Here is a 13,692-nt window from a genome sequence, read left to right as displayed (position 1 = left end):
AAAGATTGAACCTTTAAGCTTGAATGTGCAAACCCGAGTTGCTTTTTCTCCTCTTGTGTTTTAGAAGATGAATTAGGGGTTTTGAGGAGGAAATAACGTACATTTGGATTGAAATTCATCTATATATGTTTAGGGACTATTATGGGATGTGAAAGGACCGTATTGCCCTTAAATAACACTAAAATGGAGCTTTTATGTTATTCTTCCCTAGGTGCGTGATGCACATGTTAGGTTCAAAATCAAGAGGGCGCCATGCGGAAGCTTATAGTTTGCAAATCATAAGATGATAAATCAGATAACAAAAAAAATATAATACTAAAAGGCATATTATTAATATGATTTGGCCAAACGACCTATATATTAAAAATAAAATTGAAAAACCTAAAACTTATTGTGAGAAATCTCCCCTAAAAAAAACTCTTTAAAGACTACATTGTGGATGCTACTATGTTATGGTATGAGAAGGGGGTTTTCTATTTATAGATGTCCAGAACCTTTCATCCAAGAAAGAGGTTAGCTAAATATAAAAAAGTTTTATATTTTCTTTTCAGGGAAAGTAAAAGTATTTATGGTTACTTTTATTTTCCTTACAATAAAAAAGTAAAACTTAATCTTGGAAAAAGAAAATTAGGACAAAAACCCTAACAAATCTTCTCTTTTTGGCTTAATTTTCTTCACGTGATCCGCCTTCTTCACATCTTTGATCTTTGTTCTTCATATAGTCTTCATCACTACTGCTTAACATGCTTAAAAATGGAGTTTTTGGATTAAAAATATATGAGCCCTTTCGGGTTAAAAATATATGAGCTCTTTGTAGGGTTAAAAGTGAGCTTTATTTTTAAATATATAATAGCAGGATTGTTGAAAATATGATTGACAATCATCTCCACATATAGCTTTTGGACATATATCTCCATTATCATCAAATTAGTTGCAACTTTGATCTCAACATGTCTTCAATTTGAACCATTGAACCATGGGCTCTGATACTACTTGTTAGGTTTGAAATCGAGAGGGCGTCATGCGGAAGCTTATAGTTTGTAAACAATAGAGATGATAAATCAGATGAAAAAAAAACTATAATAAAAACATACTATTAATATGGTTTGACCAAAGGGCATATATATAAAAAAACTAATATTGAATAAAATATAAAAACTATTGGGAGAAAATTTCCTCCTAAATGAGACTCTTTAAAGACTACATTATGGATGCTACTGTGTTAAGGTATGAGAAGGGGGTCTTTTATTTATAGATATCCAAAACCTTTCCTACAAGAAAGAGGTTAGCCAAATATGGAAAAGTTTTTTATTTTCTTTTTAGGAAAAGTAAAAGTATTTATTGTTACTTTTATTTTCCTTACAAGAAAAAGTAAAACTTAATTTTGGTAAGAAAATCAGGGCAAAAACCCTAACAGCACATCCCATGGCACAAGCCAAGATGGGCGATGCACATCCCATGGCATAGCTTTAAGTGGGCGCCACATGCCCCATCGCATAGTCTGGACAGTGTCTAATTCAAACGCTCATAACTTTTGACTCTGAACTTGGATTGATGAAAGGTCGGTGGAGTTGGAAAGAAGATTTGAAGGGATTTAATTTGATATATAGTAGGCCCTCTAACTCGTTATATACAAGAAGTTATGGTCGATGAAAGTTGACCCAAGTGGAGACATTCATCAAAACTTAATCTATAGAAGAGTTTTCAATTCATCTTTAAGTTAGGGGATTTTATGACCTCAATTCATATTCAAAGGTATTCACACACTATAGGATTGATCATCACACATTTATTAACAAAGAATAATTGGGTTCGGGTCTATACGCCTAGAAAATACGGTTCAAATATTAACCCAAAAGTGTGGGGTGTTACAATATGTGTCCTCGACTTATATAGTAAATAATTTGTTGTAGAGTTTAAACTTATATACAGAAGATTAAATCATCCATTCTTATAAGTTAAAGTTAGGTCAAACACATTGTCAAACCCCTAAACTTGGCACGAACTTTTATTTTGGCACCTTAAGTGGATGTTGTTCATTTTAAACACCAAAACTACTATTCTAATGTGTCGCTTTGACACTTTTTACTTACATGATAAAGTGAGTGCGATACACTTACTAGGAGTGCGTGGAAGACTAGTTTAGTCCATTTTTATTTTATTTTTACTTTATTTTTCTCTTCTTCTTACTAGATCTCTAGCCATTGTCTCCCACCATTAAACGAAGCTTCAACTCAAATTTACATTTCAATAATCTCTCAGTTGCAGTAGCTCCTTTCTCCCTACATTATTATTTCTGTTTTTCCTTAATTAGAATGAACCTACAACCATTTTTTCAACATAAAAGGAAAAGAGTTATGTACTCAAAAATGGAACCTTAAAATTTTTAATGTCAGCTTTGACGAGACATACAAAATTCTCAAAAAAAAAAAATTGTCTGAAAACTACCCATTCCTCTAGTTTTTTCATACCCATGTTTTATTTTTAAAATAAAAAACCTCTTACGTATTTTGAGTTTGCCATGTGTTTTGGATTGAATAAAATTTGAAGAATGATGGTGACAAGAATTTACAAATCTTCAATTTTTTAGTTGTTTCTTTACTTGATGAGTTATTGCAAAAGACGATTTAAAAATGACTTCAAATGAGTGACTTTTTCTAAAGAGATGGAGAAATTTTGAGGATATGACAGAAAAGACGATGCAAAACATGACAGGGCAGAGAGGTTAGGTGGCTCGTATAGGAGAAGACAACTTATGGGGGTTGAGGAGTTGGGCATGTAGGAGAAGACGATTTTTTGGGGGTGGCGGTGGGTGTGTTGGAAAAGACAACTTGGGGAAAGGGGTATGCAAAATAGATTTTTTAAAATAATTACTTGGGAAAATGCGACGTGTCAATAATTTATTGATCATTTTGCCGTGTGTTTTAATCTTTCTTTTTCTCTTTAGTTTGTTTGAGTAGGTGCATAATGTGGAAAATTAAAATAACCTGGTTTAATTTAATTAATCAACTAATCCATGTAGACCGCGTTTGTTATACACACACCTAGATTTATTTTGAGTCTTGACAGAAGGTAAATGACACAGTTGGAAGCTGATTTAGGTGTTTAAAATGAACAATGTCCACTTTAGATGCGAAAGTGAAAGTTCATATCAAATTTAGGGGTCTACGGATGTGTTTCGCCTTAAAGTTATAGTTCACAATCGTAGATGAAAACTTGAACAAACCATCAGAATGATCGTAGCATGAGATATAGAGTAACTTATCCTAATTACGAGAATGATATCGTTCTAATTTATATGCTAGTGCATTTTGTATGTATTGAATTAGACCGAGTAAAGATAAATATTTTAGACTGGCTAATAAAAACATATTCTTTAAACAGTTAAATATACTTACATTTTCAATCTTGATATAACTATTATGATCTGTATATATTAATTACTATTTTAATTTATTAAAAGGTGAAATCTTTAGATAGGATGTTAATAATATATATCGATAAAATAATAAATTAGTTGATGAAATTTGTGTTTCGATATAGAGATTGATGATACACCTTTTATGAGAAGCTTATGAATTTTTATGTGTAAATTTGACCGACGAATTTATGAATAAGATATATGAAATAAGTTAAAGAGGCCGGAGCCTAAAGGGAAAATTTTTCATTAAAAAAATTTGAAGAGGTATGTAAAAATTAAAAAAACTTAAAACGAACAAGGCAAATAAAGGCTCCCGCCTTGTCCATCAAAAGTTAACGGCATCAGATAATGATAAGTGCAAGGAGGGAGTAAGATTTTTCCTTACAAGATAAATGGAGTCTCCCACCTTATCCTTTGATTAACAGAGGGAATTAAATTCTCCTGAAGAAAGAGTGTCTGCAAGACAAGTGAGGGAATAAATTTTCTTTTGCCTTTTGCTGACAAGTGAGGAAATAAATTTCCTGTTGCTAGCTGATGGAATTACTTGTAAACCGAGTATGGGTTCTCGCCTTGTAAGGTAAGATCACATATTTATCTTTTAATAACTTCAAAATTTATTTTACGTGATTGCATGGTGCTATAAAGAGTGTAAGTTTCTTTCATTTGCAGTAATCCTAAAAAAATTTGTCAAAGTGCATAACTCAAAATATTTGTTGAACCTTATTCATTTCTCACTTTAAGATGGATGATAATAGGGTAAAAGTAAATTTACATTTAGGTGATGAAGTTTTGCATGATAGGAATTTGGTGCGATATAGTCGGTGTCCTATAGTAGTTCAACGATTTTCTTTATCCCTTAAATATGATCGTTTGAAAAGATTGTCTAGGAGTAAAATGAATATTACTAACTCAGAAGATAATGTGGTTATTTCTAATCGGTATCTAAATTATTTTATGCCCAACGACAATTAATATTTGGTGCAACCCAGATTTGAAATGAATGAAATGGGTGCTTTATAAAAAAAATTAATAAAGCGGGGGACACATTTTACCTTGTAAGGTAAAGCAATCTCTCAAATTTGCACTATCAACATTTGAAATAATTTTTTTACTAAATACTCCCTCCGTCTATAAATAATTGTTCACTTTTGACTTGGCATATACCTTAAGAAATAATAAATAGATGACTGATTTTTTTAATTTTTTACTAAATCATCCTTTGAATATAATAATTTTTTTGCTTTAAAAAATGCAATAGTGATGTATTGTATCTAATGTCAAGGATAAAATAGATAAAAATGAGTAAATTATACATTGATTTTATAAGCTGGGCAAGTATTATTTGACATTTTAAAATAGAAAAGTAGACAAGTAAAGATGAAAGGAGGGAGTACACCGATGTCGGCTCCTGGAAATTAATATTTCTCCTTCCCTAGGGTCAGTTTTCCCACCACCTTAAATTAAATTCTCAAGCCCCACTAATTTTTTCGATCAAAGGATAAGGTAAGGGACTCTATTTACTTTGTAAGGCAAAGTCTTAGACTTTATCATCACCTTACCATGTTAGTCTTTATGGACAAGGTGAGAGCCTTCGTTTGTCTTATCCGTTTTGAAATATTTTGATTTTTATATGCCCCTTCGAAATTTTGGATGAAAAAATTTATCCTTTAGGCTACGGACTCTAAGTTAAGCATTGCTCTAAAGGAAATTGATCACTAAATTAAATTCTTCAGTAATTTAATTTATAGATTACTATGTGTAATCCTAATATGGAAAATTATATTAGTGTTTAATGAGAAATTTAGAATTAAAAATAGAGCAGTGCAATTATGAATTTTTAGTGGAATGATTTGTAATTTTTTTTATGATAAGAATAATTTAAATGAACACTTTGAATTATTTTCATAATAGAGAATCTCAGTAATTAATTAGATCATCCCTGCAGTGCTCATATTAAACTAGAACTCAAAATCCTATATTTTAGGGGGAAAGAAGATGAAACTTCTTTTCTTGTCTAAAGAGAAAACATGTGTGCTTTTTCTTGGTTCCAATTTTGATTGGGAAAAACATATCTAAAAATAGGAGTTCTTCTAAACTAGAAAGGGGATCCATTTTTTATATAATACTTGTCAATCCAAGTGTTGAGAAAGTTTGGTTGTGAATTTGACATCACTCGAGAAGACTGCAAAACTGGAGTCGGCTTACTTCAAAATATCTACACATGCTTCGAATGGTATTCCTTGATTAATTTTCAGCACACTTTTTCTGTACTATGTGTTTATATTTATTGTCTATAATCCATAAAAACAATACGATTCTAAAATGCTTCCGTTGTGTACTATCTTTCCAACACATATATGTATTACTATAATATCTCAAAGAAAAAAATACTCCATTTAACTTAATAAAGCCTTATATTACAAAACATATTGTTACTTTTTTTTAGTCACCAAACATACCATGTCTGAAAAAAGTATGTCATCTTATGAACAACTAGGCTTTACCAAACCCATATTGTTTTTTCGATAAGAAATCAAGGTTTTCATATTTCGAGCTCGCCTCTGACTGAACTTCCTTGGTTCAACTAGGGTGACTCAAGAGTATACTAGTAAACAGTTTGTTTTAATCTCTCAAGATATTGAGGTCTCAAAAAAATTTAATGATTAATATATGATTTTAACTTTACTTAAATGGTGAATATATGATTTTATTCACTTAAAGCAATATTGAAGATTGTAAAATTAGGTTCAAAATTTATATCAAAAAATAAAGAAAATAAAAATAACTATCCTTCTTTAACCACATATATTTTGTTTGTACTTGAAATGTGAATTTTTTGTTTTGAATATAGTTTAGTTTGATAACTTGAATTTAGGTACTTTTTCATTTTAAATTTAGGTACTCAAAATGTGAACTTTTGTGACTTGAACTAATTACTTGACTCTGATTGATTGTGTAGATGGAACCTGATTATAGCTGGATATATTAACGGAATAATGATAATAGAATGGGTCTTAGGGTGAAATTTATTGAAGGTGTCAGACGATTTGTTGAACATGCTAAGACACTTGCTGCTTGATCACATTTTTGGGCTATTTGGTGTCCTTGTGTTAGATGTGATGGTCCAAATCTTTTTAGAAAAGAAGTTGTGAAGGAACATCTTTATAGAAAGGGGTTTAACGAGGAATTTTAAGATTGCACATTATTCATGGTAATGTTGGGCGAAATAACTTTGTTGTTGGTGAAAGTTGTAGGTCTGCAGGGCATAATGAAATCAAGATACTAGGATGACAGAAATGGTACACGATGCTTTTGGGATGCAACACAGGGGCGACTTTAAGGAAAATATCGAAGATGTTCCCAATAGAGAAGCAGAGCATTTTTATGAATAACTGCATGCTGCTAGTCATTCTTTGTTTGACGGACGTTCGCATTCTTGTTTGTCTAGTGTTGTTAGATTATTAAGTATTAAATTTGATTGGAATATTGCTGAAGAAGGAATCGACTCAATGGTATACCTTATTAAAAATTTAGTTGACCCCGCCTTAGAGGTTCCTGATTCTTTTTATAAGGCAAAAAGATTGGAGTCAAAGTTAGGTCTCTCCTCGGTTAGAATTGATTGTTGTGAAAATGGCTGCATGTTATACTTTATGGAAGATGCTAACCTAGAGTCCGGTAAGTTTTGTCAGCACCCTTGATATAAGTGTGGTTGTAGTGGAAATAAAATTGTAATTAAGGCGATGCATTATTTACCTCTAATACCAAGGTTGAAGAGGTTGTATGGTCCAAACAGCTCAGCTCCTCATATGAGATGGCATAGTGAAAATAGAAGGCCCACTGGTGTTATGTTACATCCATCTGATGGAGAGTCTTGGAAGCATTTTGATGCAACTTATCAAGATTTTACAGCCGAGCCACGAAATATTCAGTGCAGATGGCTTCTCTCCTTTTTCAGTTGGTGTTGCACCATATTCATGTTTGCCTGTATTTATCACCCCGTATAATCTCTCTTGAAATATTGATAAATAGTACCTATATATTTCTAAATTGTGTTGTTCCTGGCCCGCGTAATCCAAAAAATGGAATAGATGTATACTTGTAACCTTTAATTGATGAACTTCAAATTTTATGGCATGAGGGGGTTGAAACTTGGGACATTTTACTTAAACAGAATTTCAATCTGCGTGCATACCTAATGTGGACTGTTAATAATTTTTCTGCTTATGGAATGTTGTCTGGGTGGATGACAGCTGGAACGTTGGCTTTTCCATACTGCATGGAAAAACAAAATCTTTCACATTGAGACATGGCAGGAAAAATTCATGGTTTGATTGTCATCGTTATTTCTTGCCACCTAATCATGAATTTAGGAGACTCAAGAATGCATTCAGAAAGAATAGAATAGAACATAATAGTCCACCTCCAAGGTTATCTAGTCATGATATCTGAGAGATAGTTCAAGATTTGCCTAAAGTTAGTAAGGAATCATTGTATAGGCTTGATGGATATGGTGTTTTGCATAACTGGACTAAGCAAAGTATATTTTGGGAGTTAGAATATTGGTCAGATAATTTACTTAGAAATAATATTGATGTCATGCATACTAAGAAGAACTATTTTGACAAATTGTTCAACACAGTTATGGATGTCACCGGCAAGACAAAGGATAATCCGAAGGCCAAACTTGATCTACCAGAATATTGCAAACTGTAATACCCGTGCCTTTTTCTTACCTTGAAATCATCTCAAGGATGTTAGAACTTGATTTAAAATACGAATTCATTTTTGTACATGTGGTATTTGTAAGATTTTCACTTTTTATCACATGGAAAATTGAATAAACATTCCATCAATACCAATTTCATCAAAATTCGGAGTCAGATGAGGAAGTTATGGCTAAAATACAGAAAGCAGAAAAATCTCCCAGGTGCGACGGTGTAGGCAACGGACCGTCGGACAAGCTACGGACCGTCGACCATGACTGTTGGATCGAGGCAGTGAGTTATCTTTCTGGAAATGTATGACGGCGAGGTTCGACAGACCGTCGACCCAGCAATGGACTGTCGCACCTCACCGTCGCTCAATGACAGTAAGTCCAAGTTCTATCTCAGTCTGACGGAGAGGTTCGATGCACCATCGACTTAGCGACGGACTGTCGCACCCCATCGTTGGACTATCCGCTCAATTATTTTAAGTTATTTTAAATAGGGGTATTTTTGTCATTTACCACCCGCCTATATATGCCCAGTTATATTCGATTTCAGCCATTTTGTTCATTATTATTTCACAACAACAAATTAGGGTTTCTCTCAAAGATCAATCCCCAAGAACAAGAAACCCTAGGTGCTTAATTCTAAGCCAATAATTCAAGGTTTCCTCCGTAGAACTTCAAGAAATGACAACCCAGGTATGCATAGTGTTCATTCATGGACTCCTTTCATCCATGAAGTCCAAGAATCCATTTTCCAACTTCAAGTTATGGATTTTCTTATGAATTTTATGATTGGGCTATCCTTATTCATGTTGATAAATGAGAAATTGAATTCTACTCCATGTTGTGTGATAATTTCTATGTGGGTTTAACTATTATAGCTATAGATTCATGCAACCTTATGACTAAGCCCTTGAATGATGAAAATAGAACTGAATCATGATGTTAATTATTGTACAATGATGTTTACATGTACTATGCCTACAATGTGTTTGACTAAATGCCTAGATGAAGGAAAATTGCCTAACTAGCATGATATCATGAAATCCTCATGTATGCAAAAGTGTATGTCTATCACATATTTGATGAAATGCTTCAATAAATGTATTATGGATTATGATGTTAGTCATGTGTTCAAGTCATGCTTTGTTAGTTTCTTTTCATCGAGTCCTGGGGGTACTTGTACCCAAAACATTAGTTGTGTGCCTAGATCCAAGGTCATGTTTTCACGATACTCTCAATCAAGCTATGGATCCTTAGACTTCAGAAAGTCTTATGACTCAGGAAATCTCCATGATCTCATGAACTCAATCAGTTGTTAGATATCAGTAGTATTCCGTCAGTTAGCAAAATTTAGTAACTCAGTCCATGTTCAGTTTAGTAAACCATGTTCAGTGTCTATTCAGATAGGAGTAGAAATTAGCACCGAGCGAACCCAAGGATGGGAACTCACCTGCTAGTTTAGGGTGTGATTCTTAGAAGCAATCCTTGTGTTCCAGAACTACGTAGCCAGCGAAGGTTGAGACATCTAACCTATCAGTCTAGGGTTGATGAGGTGGCTTAACCTGTTAGTTTAGGGTTCCCACCATTCTCATTTCTATTACCTGCTAGTATAGGGTTCTCATAGCTTGTTCTTACTAGTGGCGCAGTATTGACACCCTTCCAATTGGGGTTATAGATTGGACCCCAACATAGCTATAATAGTGCATTTGGGGCATGTCGGTTAGATGACTACTTCCCACAGTTTTAGTATCGATCTCAGTAAAAGAACTTAGATAGTTCTTCTGATTTCAGAACTGTCAGCTACAGTCAACTAGGATACAGAATGGAACTCAGATAGTTTTATTAGATTCAGGACTGTCAGATATAGTCACTCATGTTATCTGTCATATCAGTTATTAGAACTCGTGTTATCAGTTATATCAGTTATCAGTATGTTATGTTATCAGTATTCAGACTCAGTAATCATACTATCACGGTATTAGTGTCAGTTATTATGTCTTATGCATGTATTCTAACACTCATGATAGTTAGTAAGTTATTATTATTGTTCATGCATATGAACCTCATGCATTTAGCCTACCTCACATGCATACCGTACATTCAAAGTACTGACGTATTCACGCTATAGTGTCTTATACCATAGGTCCAGAGACACGAGCTCCATATCAATAGTAGATTCAAGTCTCAGCATTCAGAGTTAGAAGTGAGTCGTCATCCTTTGAGGACATGATTATTTTTCTATTATCTCATTAATTAGTTTATTAGTTGGGGACATGTCCCATCAACTCCTTACTTATTCAGACAATCATATTTATAGGCTTTCCAGACTATCATGTTTCAGATTTCAGTATTTTCAGTTTTGTTTTAGGTATTTTATTACTCCACTAAGATATTATGTTATTTAGATTATGTTCAATATTGAACCTTATGGCCTTTCAGTGCATGTTTCCGCATTATTATGTTATATTATGTAGTGTATAAGAACAGATATCAGTCATGGGTTATCTTGTGGTCCTTCGGGGTCATGAGCACCGTGTAGCATTTCGGGTACCAAATTTGGGGTATTACAAACTCGGTATCAGAGCCTAAGGTTTAATAGTGTCCTAGGTAGTCTGAAAGCCGCATCTAGTAGAGTCTTTTACATGGGTGTGTTGCGCACCACATTTATGTACAGGAGGCTATAAGATGTTTTAGGAACAGTTTTCCTTCTTTCAGTAGTCATGTCGTTCCAGTGAGCACAATCTCAAGTCAATCTCTCAGTCAAATCCATTTCTTCTCCTTATTTCAGAACATGTCTCCCAAGAGAAGGACCTATCCTGTCCAAGAAGATTCCTTGGATGAACACATTTCTCATGCAGCGTTTAGGGCCATATTTACCACTCTTGCTCAGTCAGTAGCTGCCTAGAATGAATGACCAGCTGTTATTACGGCCAACCCAGTGGCCAACTAAGCTGCAGCTAGGATTCAGGACTTCACCCGAATGAATTCTCCAAACTTTCTTAGGTCTAAGACAGACGAAGACCCTCAGGAATTTCTAGATCAGGTACAGAAGGTGAAAGACATCATGGGGGTGACTACTGTTGAGAGTGCTGAGCTAGCTGTATATTAGTTGTAGGATATTGCTTATACTTAGTTAAAGCAGTGGAAGTCTGATAGGGCAGATGATGCAAGATTGATTGAGTAAGAGAAATTTTCTTCAGCTTTCCTTGATAGATTCTTTCCCCTAGAGCTTAGGAAAGCCGAGGTGCTAGAATTCATCAACCTCAGGCAGGGAAATATGACAGTGAAAGAGTATTCTCTTAGGTTTACTCAATTAGCCAGATATGCCCCTTATGTGGTTATAGATAGCAGGACAAAAATGAGTAAGTTTATCTCCGGGGTGAATGAAAGTGTGGTTAATGAGTGTAGATCCATCATGCTGAGCAATGACATGACCTTATTCAGACTTATGACCCATTCTCAGCAGATAGAGGAGCAAAAGATTAAGATTAGGTAAAAGCAGAATAAGATAGCAAAGACTGGTAGTTTCAATTTTACTCAGCCTAAATTAGAAGGAGGAAATCGTTCTCAGGTTTGTCCTAAGCCATCAGTTCCAGCTCCTTCTTTATCTAATACTCTAGCTCCTAAGTTCAGATATAGAGTGCCAGGCTTTCAGTCTCAGGGCAATGTTAGCAGTGCCCGCACTTATCCCCTTTGTCAGACTTGTGGTAAGAACCACAAGGGTGTTTGCAAATCTAGTAGTGATGTTTGTTTCAGATGTGGCAAGCCAGGCCACAGAGTTCAAGAGTGTCCTTAAATAGGTTCCCAGTGTCAGCAGAATTATTCCACAGCTCAATACGGTCGTCCAAATCAGCAGGGCGCCATTTCCAGTGCTACTAGTGGGCAACGCCCAAATAGACTCTACACTCTCCAGACCCAACAAGATCAAGAAAATTCTGCTGATGTAGTTGCTGGTACGTTACAGATCTTTTATGTACATATTTATGCTTTGCCAGATCCAGGAGCTTCTTTGTCTTTTATCACTCCTTATATAGCATTTGATTTTAGAATCAGTCTCAAAATTCTAACAGAGCCCTTCTCAGTCTCTACTCCAGTGGGTAAAACCATCATAGCCCAGCGGGTATACAGAAACTACCTAGTTATGATATTTCAGAAAGTCACTTCAGCAGACTTGGTCGAATTAGAGAAGACTGATTTTGATGTCATTCTCGATACGGATTGGCTTCATTCCTACTATTCCACAGTCGACTGCAAAAACAGAATAGTTTAGTTTTAGTTTCTGAATGAACTTCCTAAAGTGGAAGATTAGAGTATCCGCTTTCAGAGTCAGCCTGTTTCCTACCTTTGGGCAAGGAAAATAATATCTAAGGGATGTGTCTATCATCTTGTTCATGTTAAAGATTCCAGTTTCGAGACTCCGGTATTGATTCAGTCCCAGTTATAAATGAATATTCAAATGTCTTTCTCGAAGATCTTCCAGGAATTCCTCCCGAAAGGGAAATAGACTTCGGTATTGATCTTCTTCCAGACACTCAGCCTATCTTTATGCTTCCATATAGAATGGAACCAGCAGAACTCAGAGAATTGAAAGAATAGTTGAAAGATCTCTTAGATAAGGGATTCATCAGACCTAGCATTTCCCCGTGGGGTGCACCAGTACTATTCGTGCGCAAGAAAGATGGTTCTCTCAGAATGTGTATAGATTACTGTCAACTCAATAAGGTTATGTTAAAGAACAAGTATCCTCTTCCCAGAATTGATGAATTATTTGACCAACTTTAGGGTGCCAATTATTTTTCTAGATAGACCTCAGATCTGGCTATCATTAGATCAGAGTCAAAGAATATAACATTCCAAAGATAGCTTTTCAAACTCGGTATGGTCACTTCAAATTTCTAGTCATGTCCTTTTAGATACCCCAGCCGCTTTCATAGACTTTATGAACTGCGTGTTTAAGCAGTACTTAGACATGTTCGTCATAGTCTTCATAGATGATATTTTGGTCTATTCTCGCAGTGAGAGCGATCATGCAAACCATCTCAGAGCCGTACTTCAGACTCTTAGAAATCATTAGCTATTTGCCAAATTCAGTAAGTGCGAGTTTTGGCTAAGATCAATAGAATTCCTTGGCCATATCGTTTTCGGTGATAGCATTAGAGTGGATCCTCAAAAGACCAAAGCAGTAAAAAAATAGCCTCGCCTTGTCTCTCCATCAGATATCAAGAGTTTCTTGGGTTTGGCTAGCTATTACAGATGGTTTGTTAAGGGATTTTCTTCTATTTCATCCCCTACATTTAGATTGACTCAGAAGAAATTCAAGTTTCAGTGGTCAGATCCTTGCGAAAAGAGTTTTCAGGAGTTGAAGACTCGACTCACCTCAGCCCCAGTTCTAGCATTACCAGATGGTCCAGATGGATTCGTAGTGTATTGTGATGTATCCAAAGTGGATTTGGGCTGTGTCCTCATGCAGCATGGTAAGTTCATAGCCTACGCCTCCAGACAGTTAAAGCCTCATGAGAAGAATTATCCTACTCATGATCTTGAGTTAGTAGCCATA

Source organism: Capsicum annuum, chromosome 6, assembly GCF_002878395.1.
Source record: "Capsicum annuum cultivar UCD-10X-F1 chromosome 6, UCD10Xv1.1, whole genome shotgun sequence".
In the NCBI taxonomy this organism is placed as follows: Eukaryota; Viridiplantae; Streptophyta; class Magnoliopsida; order Solanales; family Solanaceae; genus Capsicum; species Capsicum annuum.
The sequence above is the reverse complement of the archived record's forward strand: the minus strand, read 5'-3'. Positions refer to the sequence as shown.